Consider the following 21,304-nt stretch of genomic DNA (forward strand, 5'->3'; position numbering starts at 1 on the left):
GAGAAGGGAAGTGGACGGAAAGGGGAGGGGGAGTAGAGGAGTGTAGAAATATACATCAAGTGGGGGAAGGTGGAGATGGGCAGAGGGAGAGAGAGACAGACAGAGAGAGAGAGAGAGAGAGAGAGAGGGGGGGGGGGGGGAAGAGGAGGTGGACAAAAAGAACGGGGAGGAGGAGATGAGGGTGTATACCCAATTGCCATGCATATTTAGCAATTGCGGAACAGTGTCACGTTCGCTAGTATGCTGTGTAGGCTCGACAAGTGAATATTTGTCATTTGCTACCCCGCGAGCTGTTGTAATGTTAATGGTCAACAGTGCGGAATTACACACGTCCGTGCAGAGACACCTGTAATTTCTGTCCTACCGAGTGCCTCAGGTCAAAGCCTTCTAGATACAAGGCCTACGCACAGCGGCCATATTGGCACGTGACGTCACAAACTGTTGGCCATCTTATCTGTAGTCGGCAGTACTGTTGGCGTGCCACGTGAAAGAGATATATATTTCCTGAAGTATTCGCCTACAGTTCTTCGAAGTATGGGATACAGGTGTTGCGTTCCCTTTTGCCAGGGAAATTATAAATCCCAAAAAGGCATGAAAGTGCACATGTTTCGATTTCCCAAATGTGTGAAGTTGAGAAATCGCTAGATTGCAGCTATTCCCAGACAGGAATTCGTGTGTACGCATCATTAAAGGGTAAGTAAATGACAAAAAATTTATAGCGTGTTATTTGTTTCCATTGCACCACATTTCCCAACTGTTTTTCAAAGCAGTTATGTATCATGTACCAGTATAATTTGTTTCTTAATTCTGCACCATTGCTGCGAGGTTTATACGAAGCAACTATTGTCACACAGAATAGTTATATTAATTAGTGTGGCTCGAAAATGTTTAGTATTCCTTACCATTCCTGCCAGGTTATTGAGTTTCCAGTACTTTTATTTGGAAGAGCTACAGAATGATTTTGTTCAGTTTTACATATACAGTTATTCGGAAATAATTTCAATTTGAATAAACTACCTTAGAAAATTGCTTTAACGAATTCAGTGTTCGACAGATTAAGCAGTATAGAAAGCAGAATTTCCATGTAAGTTCATTGTGATTAAATTAACAGCACTCTGTGACATGAATTTCAGTCAAGGATATAGGAGAAACAATGTTTTCAAGTTTAAGGTTCTTAAGTTCTGGAGAAAGAGGGAAATAAAATATTTTTTCGGGTTTTTTGATTTATTAAACATTAAGCCAGAAGGTGCTCCATTTCGTCGAACGATTTGAGTTTCGTGTGAGGTCAGCAAATTTTGAAGTGGAGAGGAAAATTTACGAAAATAACCACGGAAACAAATTCTTAAATTCTGTAGGGGCTCCAGCTGCTTTATTTAAAACCGAAAACGTCTGCTTGTTATCGCATATTGCCAATTTTTTACTGCAAGAAAACAGCTTCTGAGGTAAAAGACAGAATTTAAAATTACAGTTTGTATTCCTGCCTAGAAACGCGTATTTAAGGCAAACCGTCAAAATAATTTTACATCTTGAAATGTCATAGGGCAGTTTTGTTCAGTTACTTTACGCAGTGATATAAATTTCCATCCATACTTTCATTACGTAGATTAAAACTGAAAAAACTGCAAAAAGGTGGGAATTTAAGGAGATGGGACCTGGGTAAACTGACTAAACCAGAGGCTGTACAGAGTTTCAGGGAGAGCATAAGGGAACAATTGAAAGGAATGGGGGAAAGAAATACAGTAGAAGAAGTATGGGTAGCTTTGAGAGATGACGTAGTGAAGGCAGCAGAGGGTCAAGTAGGTAAAAAAATTAGGGCTAGTAGAAATCCTTGGGTGACAGAAGAAATATTGAATTTAATTCATGAAAGGAGAAAATATAAAAATGCAGTAAATGAAGCAGGCAAAAAGGAATACAAACGTCTCAAAAATGAGATCGACAGGAAGTGCAAAATGGCTAAGCAGGGATGGTTAGAGGACAAATGTAAGGATGTAGAGGCTTACCTCACTAGGGATAAGATAGATACTGCCCACAGGAAAATTAAAGAGACCTTCACTATTATGAATATCAAAAGCTCAGACGGAAACCTAGTTCTAAGCAAAGAAGGGAAAGCAGAAAGGTGGAAGGAGTATATAGAGGGTCTATACAAGGGCGATGTACTTGAGGACAATATTATGGAAATGGAAGAGGATGTAGATGAAGATGAAATGGGAGATATAATACTGCGTAATGAGTTTGACAGAGCACTGAAAGACCTGAGTAGAAACAAGGCCCCGGGAGTAGACAACATTGCATTAGAACTCCTGACAGCCTTGGGAGAGCCAGTCCTGACAAAACTCTACCATCTGGTGAGCAAGATGTATGAGACAGACGAAATACCCTCAGACTTCAAGAAGAATGTAATCATTCCAATCCCAAAGAAAGCAGGTGCTGTCAAATGTGAAAATTACCGAACTATCAGTTTAATAAGTCACGGCTGCAAAATACTAACGCGGATTCTTTACAGGCGAATGGAAAAACTAGTAGAAGCCGACCTCGAGGAAGATCAGTTTGGATTCCGTAGAAATGTTGGAACACGGGAGGCAATACTGACCCTACGACTTATCTTAGAAAATAGATTAAGGAAAGGCAAACCTACGTTTCTAGCATTTGTAGAATTAGAGAAAGCTTTTGACAATGTTGACTGGAATACTCTCTTTCAAATTCTAAAGGTGGCAGGGGTAAAATACAGGGAGCGAAAGGCTATTTACAATTTGTACAGAAACCAGATGGCAGTTACAAGGGTCGAGGGACATGAAAGGGAAGCAGTGGTTGGGAAGGGAGTCAGACAGGGTTGTAGCCTATCCCCGATGTTATTCAATCTGTATATTGAGCAAGCTGTGAAGGAAACAAAAGAAAAATTCGTAGTAGGTATTAAATTCCATGGAGAAGAAATAAAAACTTTGAGGTTTGCCGATGACATTGTAATTCTATCAGAGACAGCAAAGGACTTGCAAGAGCAGTTGAACGGAATGGATAGTGTCTTGAAAGGAGGGTATAAGATGAACATCAACAAAAGCAAAACGAGGATAATGGAATGTAGTCGAATTAAGTCGGGCGATGTTGAGGGAATTAGATTAGGAAATGAGACACTTAAAGTAGTAAAGGAGTTTAGCTGTTTTGGGAAGCAAAATAACTGATGATGTTCGAAGTAGAGGGGATATACGAAGTGCATTCAAGTTCTAAGGCCTCCGATTTTTTTCTAATTAACTACTCACCCGAAATCGATGAAACTGGCGTTACGTCTCGACGTAATCGCCCTGCAGACGTACACATTTTTCACAACGCTGACGCCATGATTCCATGGCAGCGGCGAAGGCTTCTTTAGGAGTCTGTTTTGACCACTGGAAAATTGCTGAGGCAATAGCAGCACGGCTGGTGAATGTGCGGCCACGGAGAGTGTCTTTCATTGTTGCAAAAAGCCAAAAGTCACTAGGAGCCAGGTCAGGTGAGTAGGGAGCATGAGGAATCACTTCAAAGTTGTTATCACGAAGAAACTGTTGCGTAACGTTAGCTCGGTGTGCGGGTGCATTGTCTTGGTGAAACAGCACACACGCAGCCCTTCCCGGACGTTTTTGTTGCAGTGCAGGAAGGAATTTGTTCTTCAAAACATTTTCGTAGGATGCACCTGTTACCGTAGTGCCGTTTGGAACGCAATGGGTAAGGATTACGTCGTCGCTGTCCCAGAACATGGACACCATCATTTTTTCAGCACTGGCGGTTACCCGAATTTTTTTTTGATGGCGGTGAATCTGTGTGCTTCCATTGAGCTGACTGGCGCTTTGTTTCTGGATTGAAAAATGGCATCCACGTCTCTCCCATTGTCACAACCGACGAAAAGGATGTCCCATTCATGCTGTCGTTGCGCGTCAACATTGCTCGGCAACATGCCACACGGGCAGCCATGTGGTCTTCCGTCAGCATTCGTGGCACCCACCTGGATGACACTTTTCGCATTTTCAGGTCGTCATGCAGGATTGTATGCACAGAACCCACAGAAATGCCAACTCTGGAGGCGATCTGTTCAACAGTCATTCGGCGATCCCCCAAAACAAATCTCTCCACTTTCTCGATCATGTCGTCAGACCTGATTGTGCGAGCCCGAGGTTGTTTCGGTTTGTTGTCACACGATGTTCTGCCTTCATTAAACTGTCGCACCCACGAACGCACTTTCGACACATCCATAACTCCATCACCACATGTCTCCTTCAACTGTCGATGAATTTCAATTCGTTTCACACCACGCAAATTCAGAAAACGAATGATTGCAAGCTGTTCAAGTAAGGAAAACGTCGCCATTTTAAGTGTTTGAAACAGTTCTCATTCTCGCCGCTGTCGGTAAAATTCCATCTACCGTACGGTGCTGCCAGCTCTGGGATGTACTGACAATGAAAGCGGCCTCATTTTAAAACAATGCGCATGTTTCTATGTCTTTCCAGTCCGGAGAAAAAAATCGGAGGCCTTAGAACTTGGATGCACCTCGTAAAATGTAGGCTGGCAATGGCAAGGAAAGCGTTTCTGAAGAAGAAAAATTTGTTAACATCGAGTATAGATTTAAATGTCAGCAAGTCACTTCTGAAAGTAGTTGTATGGAGTGTAGCCATGTATGGAAGTGAAACATGGACGATAAATAGTTCAGAGAAGAAGAGAATAGAAGCTTTTGAAATGTGGTGCTACAGAAGAATGTTGAAGATAAGATGGGTAGATGACATAAATAATGAAGTATTGAATAAGATTGGGGAGAAGAGAAGTTTGTGGCACAACTTGACTAGAAGAAGTAATCGGTTGGTAGGACATGTTCTGAGGCATCGAGGGATCACCAATTTAGTATTGGAGGGCAGCGTTGAGGGTAAAAATCGTAGAGGGAGACCAAAAGATGAATACACTAAGCAGATTCAAAAGGATGTAGGTTGCAGTAGGTACTGGGAGATGAAGAAGCTTGCACAGGATAGAGTAGCATGGAGAGCAGCATCAAACCAGTCTCAGGACTGAAGACCACAACAACAACAAGAACAACTTTCATTACAAGGCCATGTAGAAGAGGAAAGCACGAGAATCCCTATGCAGTTTCAGATCTAAAACTCGTAAAGTTCGTATAGCTGCAGAGTGCTTAACGGGAGCATTCCGATACAGACCCGGCCATCAGTATGTGACGTCACAAGTGTGCGCGCAGGCCTGTTGTCTTAGGTAGTGTTGCTCAGCTGCACTGTTACCTCGTCATCCGCGGAGGCGGCTGTCGCACAGAAACGAAACAGTGTCCGGTAGCGCTGGGACGAGGACAGAATTGAATGCAAAGCCGCCTGTAACGGTGGGAACGATGCCAGTGGTTCGGTCCGCTTCCCTCGCGCCCCTATTTGTAACCAGCCGGACGGAAAAGCAGTGATATTTTACGCACACTGTTTGCGTTTATTTAAATGAAACGTTCGCATCAATGCTGCGGCCAATTTCCACTAACCTTTTTTTTTCGTACCAGTTTCCCCCCGAACTCTTTAACGACGTGTTTCCGACAGATCCGATAAAAACGGTTTAATTAATAATTCCTGCTCCTCCACATTTTAACAAATAAGTCATTAGCCAAATGAAATTACACGCGCTAGAATAACATGCGCGTTTGTTTTGTGAATCGTTAGCAGCACTGTACACGGTGCGAGTTGTATTTTTGGAATCTCTCTTCGATACTGATTCCTCCATCCCCATTGTCTGCGTAGCTCTTGTTACATTTTTCAGTAATTTCTTTTGTAGCTGTTCGTGTGCACGATTGTACCACATTAAAAATATATGTGAACCACCGTCTTCTGCACAATGAAATCTGTTTCTCCAGAACCTGTTCCCTCAGGATGCAGTTCCACTGCTGAACGGGAATAACCTAATTACCTTTAAGTGTTTGTCTTCCCAAAGCTTGGAGAGTAATGATGTTGAGAAGCGGCTGGTCTTAATTGTTTAAACGTTCAAAAATGTTTTCCCAATCTATACAGGTATTAATATGTAGACTTAAAAGTGTTTAGTAGCCTACTTTAGATACTAGTACATACTCATGTCTCCAAAGTCACGTACTGTGCCGGCCGTGGTGGCCGAGCGGTTCTAGGCGCTTCAGTCCGGAACCGCGCGACTGCTACGGTCGCAGATTCGAATCCTGCCTCGGGCATGGATGTGTGTGATGTCGTTAGGTTAGTTAGGTTTAAGTAGTGCTAAGTTCTAATGGACTGATGACCTCAGATGGTAGGTCCCATAGTGCTTAGAGCCATTTGAATTATTTGAACAGAGTGGTAGCGATTTATGACTGCTTGCTAATGATGCTGTACGGCAAGGTATCACCGTTGAGTGAGTGTAAGAGTACACAAGATGACTCAGACACAATTTCTACTTGGTGTGATCAGTGTCACCTAGCTCTAAATGTAGAAAAATGTACATTTACGAGGATCAGTAGGAAAACCAGCCCTGTAATGTCCGATTATAGCTCTAGTGGGATGCAGCTTGACACAGTCACTTCGATTAAATATCCAGGGGTGACGTTGCAGAGTGACATGAAGTGGAAATAGCATCTTATTGGGAAATGTTTCGGAAAGTCTAGCTCATCCATAAAGGAAACGGCGTATGGAGCGCTTGTGCAACCCATTCTTGAGTACTGTTCGAGTGTTTGGGATCCGCACCATGTCGTACTACAGGGCAACATCGAAGCAATTCAGAGGCTGGCTGCTAGATCTACTATCGGTATGTTCTAGCAGCAATGCCTGATTTAAAAGAAGGCAAAATCCCCAAGACTGGCATAAGTTTTGCAGAAGTTTGAAACATAGGCCAAACCTCCATGCGAGATGCTTTTAATAATTTCCACAACGAAATTCTGTCTCGAAATCTGGATTCTGGTCATTCATAAAGCACACCAGTCGCCAGATGCATCCAATACCTTCACTGCTTGATAACAACGGTAAAGTCACACATGAGACTGCCACTAAAGCAGAGTTATTAAACACGGTTTCCCGAAACTTCCTCACCAAAGTAGACGAAGTAAATATTCCTGAATTTCAATCAAGAACAACTGGCAAGATGAGAAACATAATAGATATCCTCGGTGTCCCAAAGCAGCTTAAATCACTTAATAAAAGCAAGGCTTCCGGTCCAAATTGTGTACCAGTCAGATTCCTCTCAGACATGCTGATACAATACCTCCATATTTAACAATTATATACAACCTCTCGCCCACAGCAAGTTCCGTACCTAAAGATTAGAAAATTGCTCAAGTCAAACCAATACCCAAATTGGGAAGTAGGAGTAATCCGCAGAATTACAGGCCCATATCACTAACGTTGGTTTGCAGTAGGATTTTGGAACATATGCTGTGTTCGAACATTATGAAGTACCTCGAAGTAAACAATTTACTGAGACGTAGTCAGCACGGGTTCAGAAAATATCGTTCTTGTGAAACACAACTAGCTCTTTATACTCATGACGTAATGAGTGCTGTCGACAGGGGATGTCAGATTGATTCCATATTTTTAGATTTCCTGGAGGCTTTCGACACCCTTCCTCACAAGCGTCTTCTAACCAAACTGTATGGCTACGGGATATCGCCTCAGTTGTGCGACTGGATTCGTGATTTTCTGTCAGAAAGGCTCTGACCACTATGGGACTTAACAGCTGAGGTCATCAGTTCCCTAGAACTTAGAACTACTTAAACCTAAATAACCTAAGGACATCACACACATCCATGCCCGAGGCAGGATTCGAACCTGCGACCGAAGCGGTCGCGCGGTTCCAGACTGTAGCGCCTACAACCGCACGGCCACATCGGCCGGCCTTATCAGAAAGGTCACAGTTCGTAGTAACAGACGGAAAGTCATCGAGTAAAGCAGAAGTAATATCCGGCGTTTTCCCAAGGAAGTGTGTAGGCCCTCTATTGTTCCTGATCTATATTAACGACTTAGGAGACAATCTGAGTAGCCGTCTTGCATTATTTGCAGATGATGCTGTGATTTACCGTCTTGTAAAGTCATCAGATGACAAAAACGAATTGCGAAACGATTCAGATAAGATATCTGTATGTTGCGAAAATGGCAGATGAGCGTGAATAAAGAAAAGTGTGAAGTTATTCACTTGAGCACTAAAGGAAATCCGCTAAAGTTCGATTACATGATAAGTCACACAAATCTGAAGGCTGTAAATTCAATTAAATACTTGGGGATTACAATTACAAATAACTTAATTGGAACGATCACAGAGATAATATTGTGCATAGAGCAAATCAAAGACTGCGATTCATGGGCAGAACACTTAGAAGGTTGAACAGTTCTACTAAAGAGACTGCTTACACCACGCTTGTCCGCCCTACTCTGGAGTATTGCTGCGCGGTGTGGGATCCGCATGAGGATGACATCGAAAAAGTTCAAAGAAGGGTTGATCGTTTCGTATTATCGCGAAGTAGGGGATATAGTGTTATAGACATGATATATGAACTGGAGTGGCAATCATTAAAACAAAGACGATTTTCGTTGCGACGGGATCTTCTCATGAAATTTCAATCACCAGTTTTCTCCTCCGATTGCGAAAACATTCTGTTGGCACCCACCTACATAGGGAGAAATTATCATCACGATAAAATAAGAGAAACCAGGGCTCGCACAGAAAAGTTTAAGTGGTCGTTGCCGTTCAAGAGTGGAACGGTAGAGAGACAGCTTGAAGGTGGTTCACTGAAACCTCTGCCAGGCACTTTATTGTGGTTAGCAGAGTAATCACGTAAGCGTAGATGTAGGTGAAGCAAGCAAGCATTAAGAAGATGCATCGCGAAGTCAAATGAGAATCCCTACTGGGGAGAACATAAAGCTCTTTTTGCGAGGCACTATGGCGGAAATTTAGAGAACCGCAATTTGTGGTCGATTACAGAACGATTCTACTGCTGCCAAAGTACCTTCCGTGTACGGACTATGAACATCGATGCGATAAATTAGGGCTTGTGCGTTGGTTTTTAGACAGTCGTTTTCCGTTCGCACTCTCCGCGAGTGGGTAGATAGATAGGTGTGGATATGGAATCGAACATCAAAATAATATTTCCAGACTGGATAGAAGGAGAGAAAACCGGTACTCTACAGCTGTGAACAGTGTCGTTTGTAGCTCAGTTCATAACAGCATGGTTCATGAAAGGCAGTAACAAGTTTCAAAAAATGGCTCCAAGCTCTATGGGACTTAATATCTGAGGTCATCAGTCCCCTAGACTGAGAACTACTTAAACCTAACTAACCTAAGGGCATCACACACATCCATGCCCGAGGCAGGATTCGAACCAGTGACCGTAGCAGCCGCGTGGTTTCGGACTGAAGCTCCTAGAACCGCTCGGCCACAGCGGCTGGCCAGGGACGACTTTATTTTACTCTGTTATTGACTAAATGGAAGCGAACTAAGAAGTATGGAAAATGATGACGGACCCACAATTAAAGCTTCAGACGCTGTGGATGACTTAACTAGTAATGCTCCACCGCTGCCCAGTTGCTGAAGACATCTCTTAAACGCTGACCTGGGTTCTCCTGAAGCTCTATTGACCTCTTTACGTGTCCCATTCCGCCGACCTCTCACTGCTGCTGCCAAGTTACTTAGACACCTCGGTGAACAGCAAGTTTTTCAACATTTGTCATACAACTTACAGTGACTGAAAAACAATCTCAGCACCAAGAAGGAGTTTGGCGACATATACGAAAGTTGGTAGGCGCGTTTATACGTCTGAAAGATGTCTATTCAAATTTCGCAACAGTGGTTTTAGAGAATGCGAATCAGGTTTGCTTTAAATACATGCTGTATCCGTCGTAGGCTTTAATAACCTTTGAGATAGAACGTGGTGTGTTGGTGGAGACCAAGACTGCCTTTAAGCGACGAAGACGCCATTTTGAACACCTCACTGCCGACCGTGGTGGCCGAGCGGTTGTAGGCGCTCCAGTCCGGAACCACGCGACTGCTTCGCTCGCAGGTTCGAATCCTGTCTCGGGCATGGACGTATGTGATGTCCTTAGGTTATTTAGGTTTAAGTAGTTCTAACAAGGGAACCTCCGCATCGCACCCCCCTCAGATTTAGTTATAAGTTGGCACAGTGGATAGGCCTTGAAAAACTGAACACAGATCAATCGAGAAAACAGGAAGAAGTTGTGTGGAACAATGAAAAAAATAAGCAAAATATACAAACTGAGTAGTCCATGCGCAAGATAGGCAACATTAAGGAAACTGTGAACTCAGGAGCGCCGTGGTACCGTGATAAGCGTGAGCAGCTGCGGAATGAGGGGTCCTTGGTTCAAGTCTTCCCTCTAGTGAAAAGTTTACTTTCTTTATTTTCGAAAAGTTATGATCTGCCCGTTCGTTCATTGACGTCTCTGTTCACTGTAATAAGTTTAGTGTCTGTGTTTTGCGACCGCACCGCAAAACCGTGCGATTAATAGACGAAAGGACGTGCATCTTCAAGGGGAACCGAAAACATTTGATCGCAAAGTCATAGGTCAACCGATTCCTCCACAGGAAAACACGTCTGATATATTCTATACGACACTGGTGACGGCATGTGCGTCACATGACAGGAATAAGTTGTCGACCCACCTAACTTGTACACTTGGCGAATGGGTAAAATGATTCTTCTACCTTGCCCAATTTAGATTTTCTTGTTTAGGTGTAGCGTCCCCATACTACGGCACAGTTACTTCGCATCGGACGGACGGATAATAATTGTCTGAAAATCAAAAAAATAAAACTTTTCACTCGAAGGAAGACTTGAACCAAGGACCTCTCGTTCCGCAGTTGCTCACGCTAACCGCGGGACCAGGGCGCTTCTGAGCTCACAGTTTCCTTGATGTTACCTGTCTTGCGCATGGACTACTCAGTTTGTATATTTTGCTTTTTTTTTCGTAGTTGCACACAACTTGTTCATGTTTTCTCGATTGATTTGTGTTCAGTTTTTCAAGGCCTATCCACTGTGCCAACTTATAACTAAATCTACGGGGGGGTGGGGGGCGATGGGGTGGTTCCCTTGTAAGTTCTAGGGGACTGATGACCTCAGATAGTTCCATAGTGCTCAGAGCCATTTAAACCATTTTTTTCAGCACCTCACTAAGTTTGAACGAGGTCGTGTAATATGGATACAAGAAGCTGGATGTTCCTTTTGTGATATTGCAGAAAGACTTGACGGGAATGTAGCTACTGAACATGATTGCTGGCAGCGGTGGTCACTAGAATGCATAGTCGCAACCAGATCGGGTTTTGGACAGCCACGTGACACTACCGAGAAGGACGGCCATCGTGCTCGGCGTATGTCTCTCGTTCATCGCACTGCATCTGAGCGGCAGTTAGCACCGCAATGGCACAACGAACTATTATAAATCGGTTACTTCAAAGAGAGTTCCGAGCCAGATGTTCTGCCCGAAACTATCGCCATTTACGATTTGAGTGGCAGGGTGGAGGTCTGTGTTCTTTTCTGATGAAACCTGGTTCTGTCATGGTACCAGTGATGGCCGTGTGTCGGTTAGGAGAAGGCCAATTGACAACCTGCAATGAAATTGTCTGCATGCTACATGCGCTTGACCTACACCTGGACTTATGGCCTGGGTTGCGATTTGTGGTTCTCCCAACACCGTGACTGTAAATTTGTACGTCAATATGGTGATTCGACCTGTTGTGCTGCTATCCATGAACAAGATTCCAGGGCGTGTTTTCCAGCTGGATAACGCTCGCACATATACCGCTGTTGCAACCTAACACGCTCTACAAGTGTCGACATGTTGCCTTGATCTGCTCGATCACCAGGTATGTCTCCAATCGATCACATACGGGACATCATCGGATGACAACTCCAGTATCATCCACGATTAACCGCCACTGTATTCACAGACCAACTGCAACGGCCATGGACCTCCACCCCACAAAGTGACATTCGGTACCTGTACAATACAATGCAGGCACGTTTGCATGGCTGCATTCAATATGCTGGCGGTTACGCCGGTTATTAATGCACCAATATTTCACATTTTCAATGGCTTATCTCGCGCTTACATTAACCTGTAATCTTGCAATGTTAATCACTTAAATATGTTACCTAGAAAAATGCATTTCGGAAATTTCATTACTCTACATTAACTACTTTTTGATGTTTCGATTCTTTTCTGTCAATATATGTGTTTCTTTGAGTGCTATTATTCGCAAAAAACCTCGTTGAACCGTTTACGAAATATGTCTTCATGATTCATGATATGCAGGAGCGGAAATGAGTACGTAGCACGTGATCTTGTGTCGGATATAAAAATCATTAACTCGAGAGTGAAATAAAATATCGTTCTATCCGCAACAGTAAATAAAATTTCCGTATGTCATCTACATTTCAGAGGCTGCAACATATGCGCTAAAATCAACGGTATACAAAGTTTACACAATGTGTTTTTACCTCTGAAAACACTTTACAATTTAGTGCAATGTTTTACTTAATTTGATTCAGTGCAGTTGCTATGACGAATAACAAAAAGAAATTATGTCATATATCGAGAGAAGTTATTGGAGTGTAAGATCTGCACACATCAATTTTTTTTCATCGAATAGCTTTCCTAACATCGGATGATGATTATTTCATAGCAGCCGGAAGGCCACCTCTCAGTACAGGCAGCAGCATTAGGTGAGGATAACAGACATGAAGAGACGACCACTCAGCACGAAATACATAGAGCACGTCTATAATTTTCGTTTGTTTTTCTATTGTGAGATAGATACCAAGCACCAGTTTCAGTTCCCTTTCATCTAATATCTTCTTTTGGAACAATCATACTTCCACCTAATCATTATACCTATTTTTTCGCCCTAGAGATCACTTCTCCACTTTCCCTCTTACAACTGGGAATCAGTCAAACTTCAATATTTTCTTTCTGAAAAAAACTTATTTATTTTAACCGTTTTTCGTTGTGTGTTTCTAAATACTTCCAACTTGTCAGATACAGCTTGCATTAACTTCTTTTCCCAGAGATACGTCAAGTTCTGTTTCGTTTTCCTATGATCATTCATTTTGTACAAACACACTATTTGGTCATAAGTATCCGGACACCTGACTGAAAATGACTTACAGGTTTGTGGCACCCTCCATCGGTAACGCTGGAATTCAATATGGTGTTGGCCCACCCTTAGCCTCCACGACAGCTTCCACTCTCGCAGGCATACATTGAATCAGGTGCTGGAACGTTTCTTGGGAATTGGCAGCCCATTCTTCACGGAGTGCTGCACTGAGGAGAGGTATCAATGTCGATAGGTGAGGCCTGGCTCGAAGTCGGTGTTCCAAAACATCCCAAAGGTGTTCTATAGGATTCAGGTGAGGACTCTGTGCTGATCAGTCCACAACAGGGATGTTATTGTCATAACCACTAGGCCACAGGCCGTGCATTATGAACAGTTGCTCGATCGTGTTAAAAGATGCAATGGCCGTCCCTGAATTGCTCTTCAACACTGGAATGCAAGAAGGTTCTTAAAACATCAATGTAGGCCTGTGCTATGATAGTGCAAAGCAACAAGGACTGAAAACCCCCTCCATGGAAAACACGACCACGCCATAACACCATCGACTCTGAATTTTATCGTTGCTTCTACACACGCTGGCAGATGACATTCACTGGGCATTCGCCATTCCCATACCCTCCCATCGGATCGCCACATTGTGTATCGTGATTCGTCACTCCCCACAACGTTTTTCCACTGTTCAATCGTCCAATGTTTACGCTCCTTACACCAAGCGATGCGTCGTTTGGCATTTACCAGCGTGATGTGTGGCTTATGAGCAGCCACTCGACCATGAAAACAAGTTTTCTTACATCCCGTCTAACTGTCATTGTACTTGCAGTAGATCCTGATGCAATTTGGAATTCGTGTGTGATGGTCAGGATAAATGTCTGCCTATTACGACCCTCTTCAGCTGTCGGCGGTCTCCGTCAGTCAAGAGAAGAGATCGGCCTGCATGCATTTGTGCTGTACGTGTCCACTTCACCATCACATCGGAAACTATAGACTTAGGGATGTTTATGAGTGTGGAAATCTCGCGTACAGACGTATAACTCAAGTGACACCCAATCACCTGACCACGTTCGAAGTACGTGAGTTCCGCAGATCGCCTCATTCTGCTCTTTCACGATGCCTAATGACTACTGCTGCCCCCATGAACCATGAACCTTGCCGTTGGTGGGGAGGCTTGCGTGCCTCAGCGATACAGATGGCCGTACCGTAGGTGCAAGCACAAAGGAGGGGTATCCGTTGAGAGGCCAGACAAACGTGTGGTTCCTGAAGAGGGGCAGCAGCCTTTTCAGTAGTTGCAGGTGCAACAGTCTGGATGATTGACTGATCTGGCCTTGTAACACTAACCAAAACGGCCTTGCTGTGCTGGTACTGCGAACGGCTGAAAGCAAGGGGAAACTACAGCCGTAATTTTTCTCGAGGGCATGCAGCTTTACTATATGGTTAAATGATGATGGCGTCTTCTTGGGTAAAATATTCCGGAGGTAAAATAGTCCCCCATTCTGATCTCCGGGCGGGGACTACTCAAGAAGACGTCGTTATCAGGAGAAAGAAAACTGGCGTTCTACGGATCGGAGCGTGGAATGTCAGATCCCTTAATCGGGCAGGTAGGTTAGAAAATTTAAAAAGGGAAATGGATAGGTTAAAGTTAGATATAGTGGGAATTAGTGAAGTTCGGTGGCAGGAGGAACAAGACTTTTGCTCAGGCGAATACAGGTTTATAAACACAAAATCAAATAGGGTTAATGCAGGAGTAGGTTTAATAATGAATAAAAAATAGGAGTGCGGGTAAGCTACTACAAACAACATAGTGAACGCATTATTGTGGCTAAGATAGATACGAAGTACATGCCTACTACTGTAGTTCAAATTTATATGCCAACTGGCTCTGCATATGATGAAGAAATTGATGAAATGTATGATGAGATAAAAGAAATTATTCGGTAGTGAAGGGAGACGAAAATTTGATAGTCATGGGTGACTGGAATTCGTCAGAAGGAAAAGGGAGAGAAGGAAACAGAGTGGGTGAATATGGATTGTGGGAGAGAAATGAAAGAGGAAACCGTCTGGTAGAATTTTGCACAGAGCATAATTTAATCATTGCTATCACTTGGTTGAAGAATTATATAAAGATTATATAATGTTAAGACCGAGATTTAAGGACCAGGTTTTAAATTGTAAGACATTTCCAGGGGCAGATGTGGACTCTGACCACAATCTATTGGTTATGAATTTTAGATTAAAACTGCAAAAAGGCGGGAATTTAAAGAGATGGGACCTGGATAAACTGAAAGAACCAGAGGTTGTACAGAGTTTCAGGGAGAGCATAAGGGAACAATTGACAGGAATGGGGGAAAGAAATACAGTAGAAGAAGAATGGGTAGCTCTGAGGGATGAAGTAGTGAAGGCAGCAAAGGATCAAGTAGGTAAAAAGACGAGGGCTAGTAGAAATCCTTGGGTAACAGAAGAAATATTGAATTTAATTGATGAAAGGAGAAGATATAAAAATGCAGTAAATGAAACAGGCAAAAAGGAATACAAGAGTCTCAAAAATGAAATCGATAGGAAGTGCAAAATGGCTAAGCAGGGATGGATAGAGGACAAATGTAAGGATGTAGAGGCTTATCTCACAAGGGGTAAGATAGATACTGCCTACTGGAAAATTAAAGAGACCTTTGGAGAAAAGAGAACAACTTGTATGAATATCAAGAGCTCAGACGGAAACCCAGCTCTCAGCAAAGAAGGGAAAGCAGAAAGGTGGAAGGATTATATAGAGGGTCTATACAAGGGCGATGTACTTGAGGACAGTATTATGAAAATGGAAGAGGATGTAGATGGAGATGAAATGGGAGATACGATACGGCGTGAAGAGTTTGACAGAGCACTGAAAGACCCGAGTCGAAACAAGGCCCCGGGAGTAGACAACATTCCATTGGAACTACTGACGGCCTTGGGAGAGCCAGTCCTGACAAAAACTCTACCATCTGGAGAGCAAGATGTACGAGACAGGCGAAATACCCTCAGACTTCAAGAAGAATATAATAATTCCAATCCCACAGAAAGCAGGTGTTGACAGATGTGAAAATTACCGAACTATCAGTTTAATAAGTCACAGCTGCAAAATACTAACGCGAATTCTTTACAGACGAATGGAAAAACTGGTAGAAGCCGAGCTCAGGGAAGATCAGTTTGGATTCCGCAGAAATGTTGGAACACATGAGGCAATACTGACCCTACGACTTATCTTAGAAAATAGATTAAGGAAAGGCAAACCTACGTTTCTAGCATCTGTAGACTTAGAGAAAGCTTTTGACAAAAAATGGTTCAAATGGCTCTGAGCACTATGGGACTTAACATCTATGGTCATCAGTCCCCTAGAACTTAGAACTACTTAAACCTAACTAACCTAAGGACATCACACACATCCATGCCCGAGGCAAGATTCGAACCTGCGACCGTAGCAGTCGGCGGCTCCGGACTGAGCGCCTAGAACCGCTAGACCACCGCGGCCGGGAAAGCTTTTGACAATGTTGACTGGAATACTCTCTTTCAAATTCTGAAGGTGGCAGAGGTAAAATATAGCTAGCGAAAGGCTATTTACAATTTGTACAGAAACCAGATGGCAGTTATAAGAGTCGAGGTGCATGAAAGGGAAGCAGCGGTTGGGAAGGGAGTGAGAGAGGGTTGTAGCCTGTCCCCGATGTTATTCAAATTGTATATTAAGCAAGCAGTAAAGGAAACAAAAGAAAAATTCGGAGTAGGCATTAAAATCCACGGAGAAGAAATAAAAACGTTGAGGTTCGCCGATGACATTGTAATTGTGTCAGAGACAGCAAAAGACTTGGAAGAGCAGTTGAATGGAATGGACAGTGTCTTGAAAGGAGGGTATAAGATGAACATCAACAAAAGCAAAACAAGGATAATGGAATGTAGTCGAATTAAGTCGGGTGATGCTGAGGGAATTAGATTAGGAAATGAGACACTTAAAGTAGTAAAGGAGTTCTGCTATTTGGGGAGCAAAATAACTGATGATGGTCGAAGTAGAGAAGACATAAAATGTAGACTGGTAATGGCAAGGAAAGTGTTTCCGAAGAAGAGAAATTTGTTATCATCGAGTATAGATTTAAGTGTCAGGAAGTCGTTCCTCAAAGTATTTGTATGGAGTGTAGCCATGTATGGAAGTGAAACGTGGACGATAAATAGTATAGACAAGAAGAGAATAGAAGCTTTTGAAATGTGGTGCTACAGAAGAATGCTGAAGATTAGATGGGTAGATCACATAACTAATGAGGAGGTATTGAACAGAAATGGGGAGAAGAGGAGTTTGTGGCACAACTTGACAAGAAGAAGGGACCGGTTGGTCGGACATGTTCTGAGGCATCAAGGGATCACAAATTCAGCATAGGAGGGCAGCCTGGAGGGTAAAAATCGTAGAGGGAGACCAAGAGATGAATACACTAAGCAGATTCAGAAGGATGTAGGTTGCAGTAAGTACTGGGAGATGAAGAAGCTTGCACGGGATAGAGTAGCATGGAGAGCTGCGTCAAACCAGTCTCAGGACTGAAGACAACAACAACAACAACAACAACGACTACTGAGGTCGCTGATATGGAGCACCTGGCAGTAGGTGGCAGTAGAAGACATCTAATATGAAAAACGAATGTTTTTGGGAGTGTGTGGATGCTTTGGGTGCATAGTGTCTCTAATAATACAATGTTTTACCCTCCTCATTACTGCCTTGTTTTCTACGTTTTATTGCCATATTTCATTATTAATTCTTCGTATGTCCGCCTCTAACTTTATTGTACGTTAACATTTCCTTTCCATTATTCTCTGTAAAATTTATAGGTTGTTCAATTTGTAATTCATGTAGGTTAATTATTACAAAGAAGAAAACAGCAATCAGCCACTATTAATACTGCTATTTATTTGGGTAAATAGCGCCGATACCGGTTTCGAACTGGCAAGTTCATCATCAGACGGCTGTTCACATGATTTTCAAGATACACTTTACATTATCGTCCGTTTCCGATTTCTATTATTCCACTGTGGCGAAGTATTTTTGGTGTGTTGTTGCCCTAGGGTGGAAAAACAGTGTTAGAAGCACACTATGTGAAAAATTTGTAATTCACTTGCTTACAGGCACTTTATTTGTCGTGTTGAATAGTATAGTTCTGTCTTTTCTTGAAAGACACCTTTCATTATGAGTACGTTATATGAACATAGGCCTGATTTCATATATAATTAATTGTTTTGTTTGATCTTGAATTGAAGCAAAAATGATCTTAACTGTGTACAAGATTGGCAGTGCAACAGTTGCTAAGCTGTTTTGGTTAAGATGCTCTATAGCGCGAAAGTAAACGAATTGCATCGGCTAAAGCAGATTACTTTTGGAAAGGTTACATATTTTTTGACCAGTTGCATATAATGTAGTTCCATATGGTTCAATACTTGGTCCAATACTGTTTTCCATATATGCGAGTACTCTTCAGTCAAATAAACATGTAACATTAAACGAATATTAAAATGACATTATAACCTGCTACCAAAAAAAAGAAAAAAAAAGTAGTAGCAGCACGAACGCTAACTACGCTGTGCTACCAGCAGTGAACCATGAATTTACTTGCAAAACCTTTTCTTAAGAATTTACTTTATTTGCTAATGATTCATCAAGAACATTAACAGATTTGTTCACACTATGTGTGCGTGGAAGTAGTTGCCAGTGGGTAACTGATGAAAACAAATTTCCACAAATGGAAATTTTATTCCTAAAAAACCTTTCCTTAAAAAAAAACAAATTTAAAATTATAATCAGAATGACATTCATCAACTTAAGAAATTGTGATTAATATTTTTAAGGCAATTTCAGATCCATTATCTACAAATTGTTAATTTTTCGGTCACATAAGACGCAATATTTTTTAGAAGTATTCTCCTGAAGACGACAGATTGCATGTTCTTGTCGCATATGTGTATTATGCGGGCTGTCTCAGGAGGAACGGTCAGTATTTAGGGAAAGAAGATCATTTGGGAAAAAAAACTGTGTGTTCTGCCTTACGGCATGTCTTGTGATGGAGGAAGCCTCGTCATAGAGGTCCAACGCATGAGCGTCTAGGGAAGTGATTCCAGTTGTGGTTTCCCGTTGCCTTCCTCTGATGATGATGATATGATAATGAGGACAACACAACACCCAGTCGCTGAGTCGAGAACGACCCAGCCGGGAATCGAACCCGGGTCTCTTGGCGTGACAGATCCCAGCGCTGACCACTCAGCTATCGGGGCGGACATTCTAAAAAAGGAACTCTAGTAAACATCTCTAAAACGCATACCTGAAAAGCTATGAGCACTTGTTCCGTAGAAGTGGTTCGTTGTAGCGAAGATGAACATGTGCTCATAACTCTTAAGGTATGAATTTCAAAGTTCATATTTACCAGACTTTTTTTTCGAAGGACCATTCCTGCCATATGCGTGAATATTGAGCATTGCTCTTGTGACACACTGTGTATATCCGCTGCTCCCTATGAAAGTATTGTTCACTGTATGGAATGTAGGAGAGACCAAAACAGTTCGGCTAAGAGGCTGTAAGGTGTTCAAGTAAACCACAACATACTTTGCACCGGCAGTGGCAGATGTTTCGCTATGACACACAGGCATTTCCCTCTGCGCCACCCTGCCCCATCCCCCAACACACCACCTCTGTTTCATAATGGACCAGCCGTCATGAATACAGAAGTCCATTACGTGTGTTTTAAATTTTCGCCGGCGAAATTGCAGCACCGCGCCAGGGCAGCGCGTGGGTGCAGCTGATTGATTCCACCCCCTCTCTATCACGGGGGAGGAAGTGTGGGGCGGGGGGGTTGGCGGTCTGGTTCGGGCGGTAGCGAGGGGTGTGGCTATTGAATTAACACCGGGGCTTTTCCCGGGACCAGCGCGCCGCAGTCGGCAATTGATGGCCCGTCTGCCTTCCGGAGCACCGGTGGTAGGTGGGGGTGGGGTGGGGGGTACATCGAGAGAGGAGAAACTCGACCAGACCAGGCTGCAGCCGGCGCCAGTGGGGAAGTAGGTACGGGAGCACCTTTCACTTTGTTTACACCAGGCCTGCTGGTCTGTCCGTGTGTCGTCCGATCATTTCATGCGTTATAGATTACAGAGACACGTTTTCCAACTTCTACACTCATTAGCTTCCGAGTGACATCTGATCATTTGGAGCAACATCAACCATAGCTTAGGCAGAAATTGTAGTTGCCATTTTCCAGAGAAGGTACCATGCAGTGGCAACAAAGTAAACAACACGTGGTACTGTAAAGTTTGCTTTGACAAAGGAAAGAAAGAGACTGGCAAGCGGACAAGTAAAGAAGGAAATGGTACATGGCGTACAAAGACTGCAGTGCTGGGATTTGTGTACCACATTCCCATGACCACCATTTAGAAATAAACTAGGTATAAATTTAAGTGTAATGATATTTGTTATGAAATACGAAAATATACTGTTGTGTACATAGTTCCACGTAGTCAGCGCATACACAACTTTCCCACTAGAATGCGCCCCGCTAAGCACAACAGCACAGGCGCAGCACTCGTCCGTCTCTGCACTACGAGATGGCGCTCCCTTAGAGACGGACCAAATTCTGCTTGCACCGATCTGCGTATTAATAATTAACGCAGCCAATGAGATTTCTGCTAACATAGATCCTTTTCTACTCGCAGATCACACTCGTGCAGTGATACCTGAACGCGCGAGGTGTTATAACGAGTGTACAGACCTCCGATTAGTCAGTCTGCATTTGTCTGCACCAATCTGTACCAGTCTGCAGCAGTCTGTATCAGTCTGCATTAGTCTGTACCAGTCTATAGTCAAGTTTCAGTCTGCGCCTAATAAGATTATCATATACCCGTACATAGCCGTGACGATAAATGAATAGGCACTTTGCCAAGTATCAGAGATACGTGAAAATGAGATTAATGTACCAAGACCAAAGGAACTTCAGATTTTCAATTATAAACAGCATCCAGAATTAAGTTACGTAATGTCTATGCTTCTTATTATTTTAATAAATGTGTGTGAAAATTAATCAAGTTCTGTTTAAAGTTGGTCACCGTCAATCTGCTACTCTAAGCGTGCAAGTGGCATTTCTATCGTCTGACCTAACGGCAGAAGATAAACACGCCACGATAAGACCACGTGACATATTGCTGACACTCGCCTACTTCGTTAGAGGGACAAGTCAAATAATCTGATGGTGTGTGCACCGAAGGTCTTACA

The sequence above is a fragment of the Schistocerca piceifrons genome, chromosome 10 (genome assembly GCF_021461385.2).
Source record: "Schistocerca piceifrons isolate TAMUIC-IGC-003096 chromosome 10, iqSchPice1.1, whole genome shotgun sequence".
NCBI lineage: Eukaryota > Metazoa > Arthropoda > Insecta > Orthoptera > Acrididae > Schistocerca > Schistocerca piceifrons.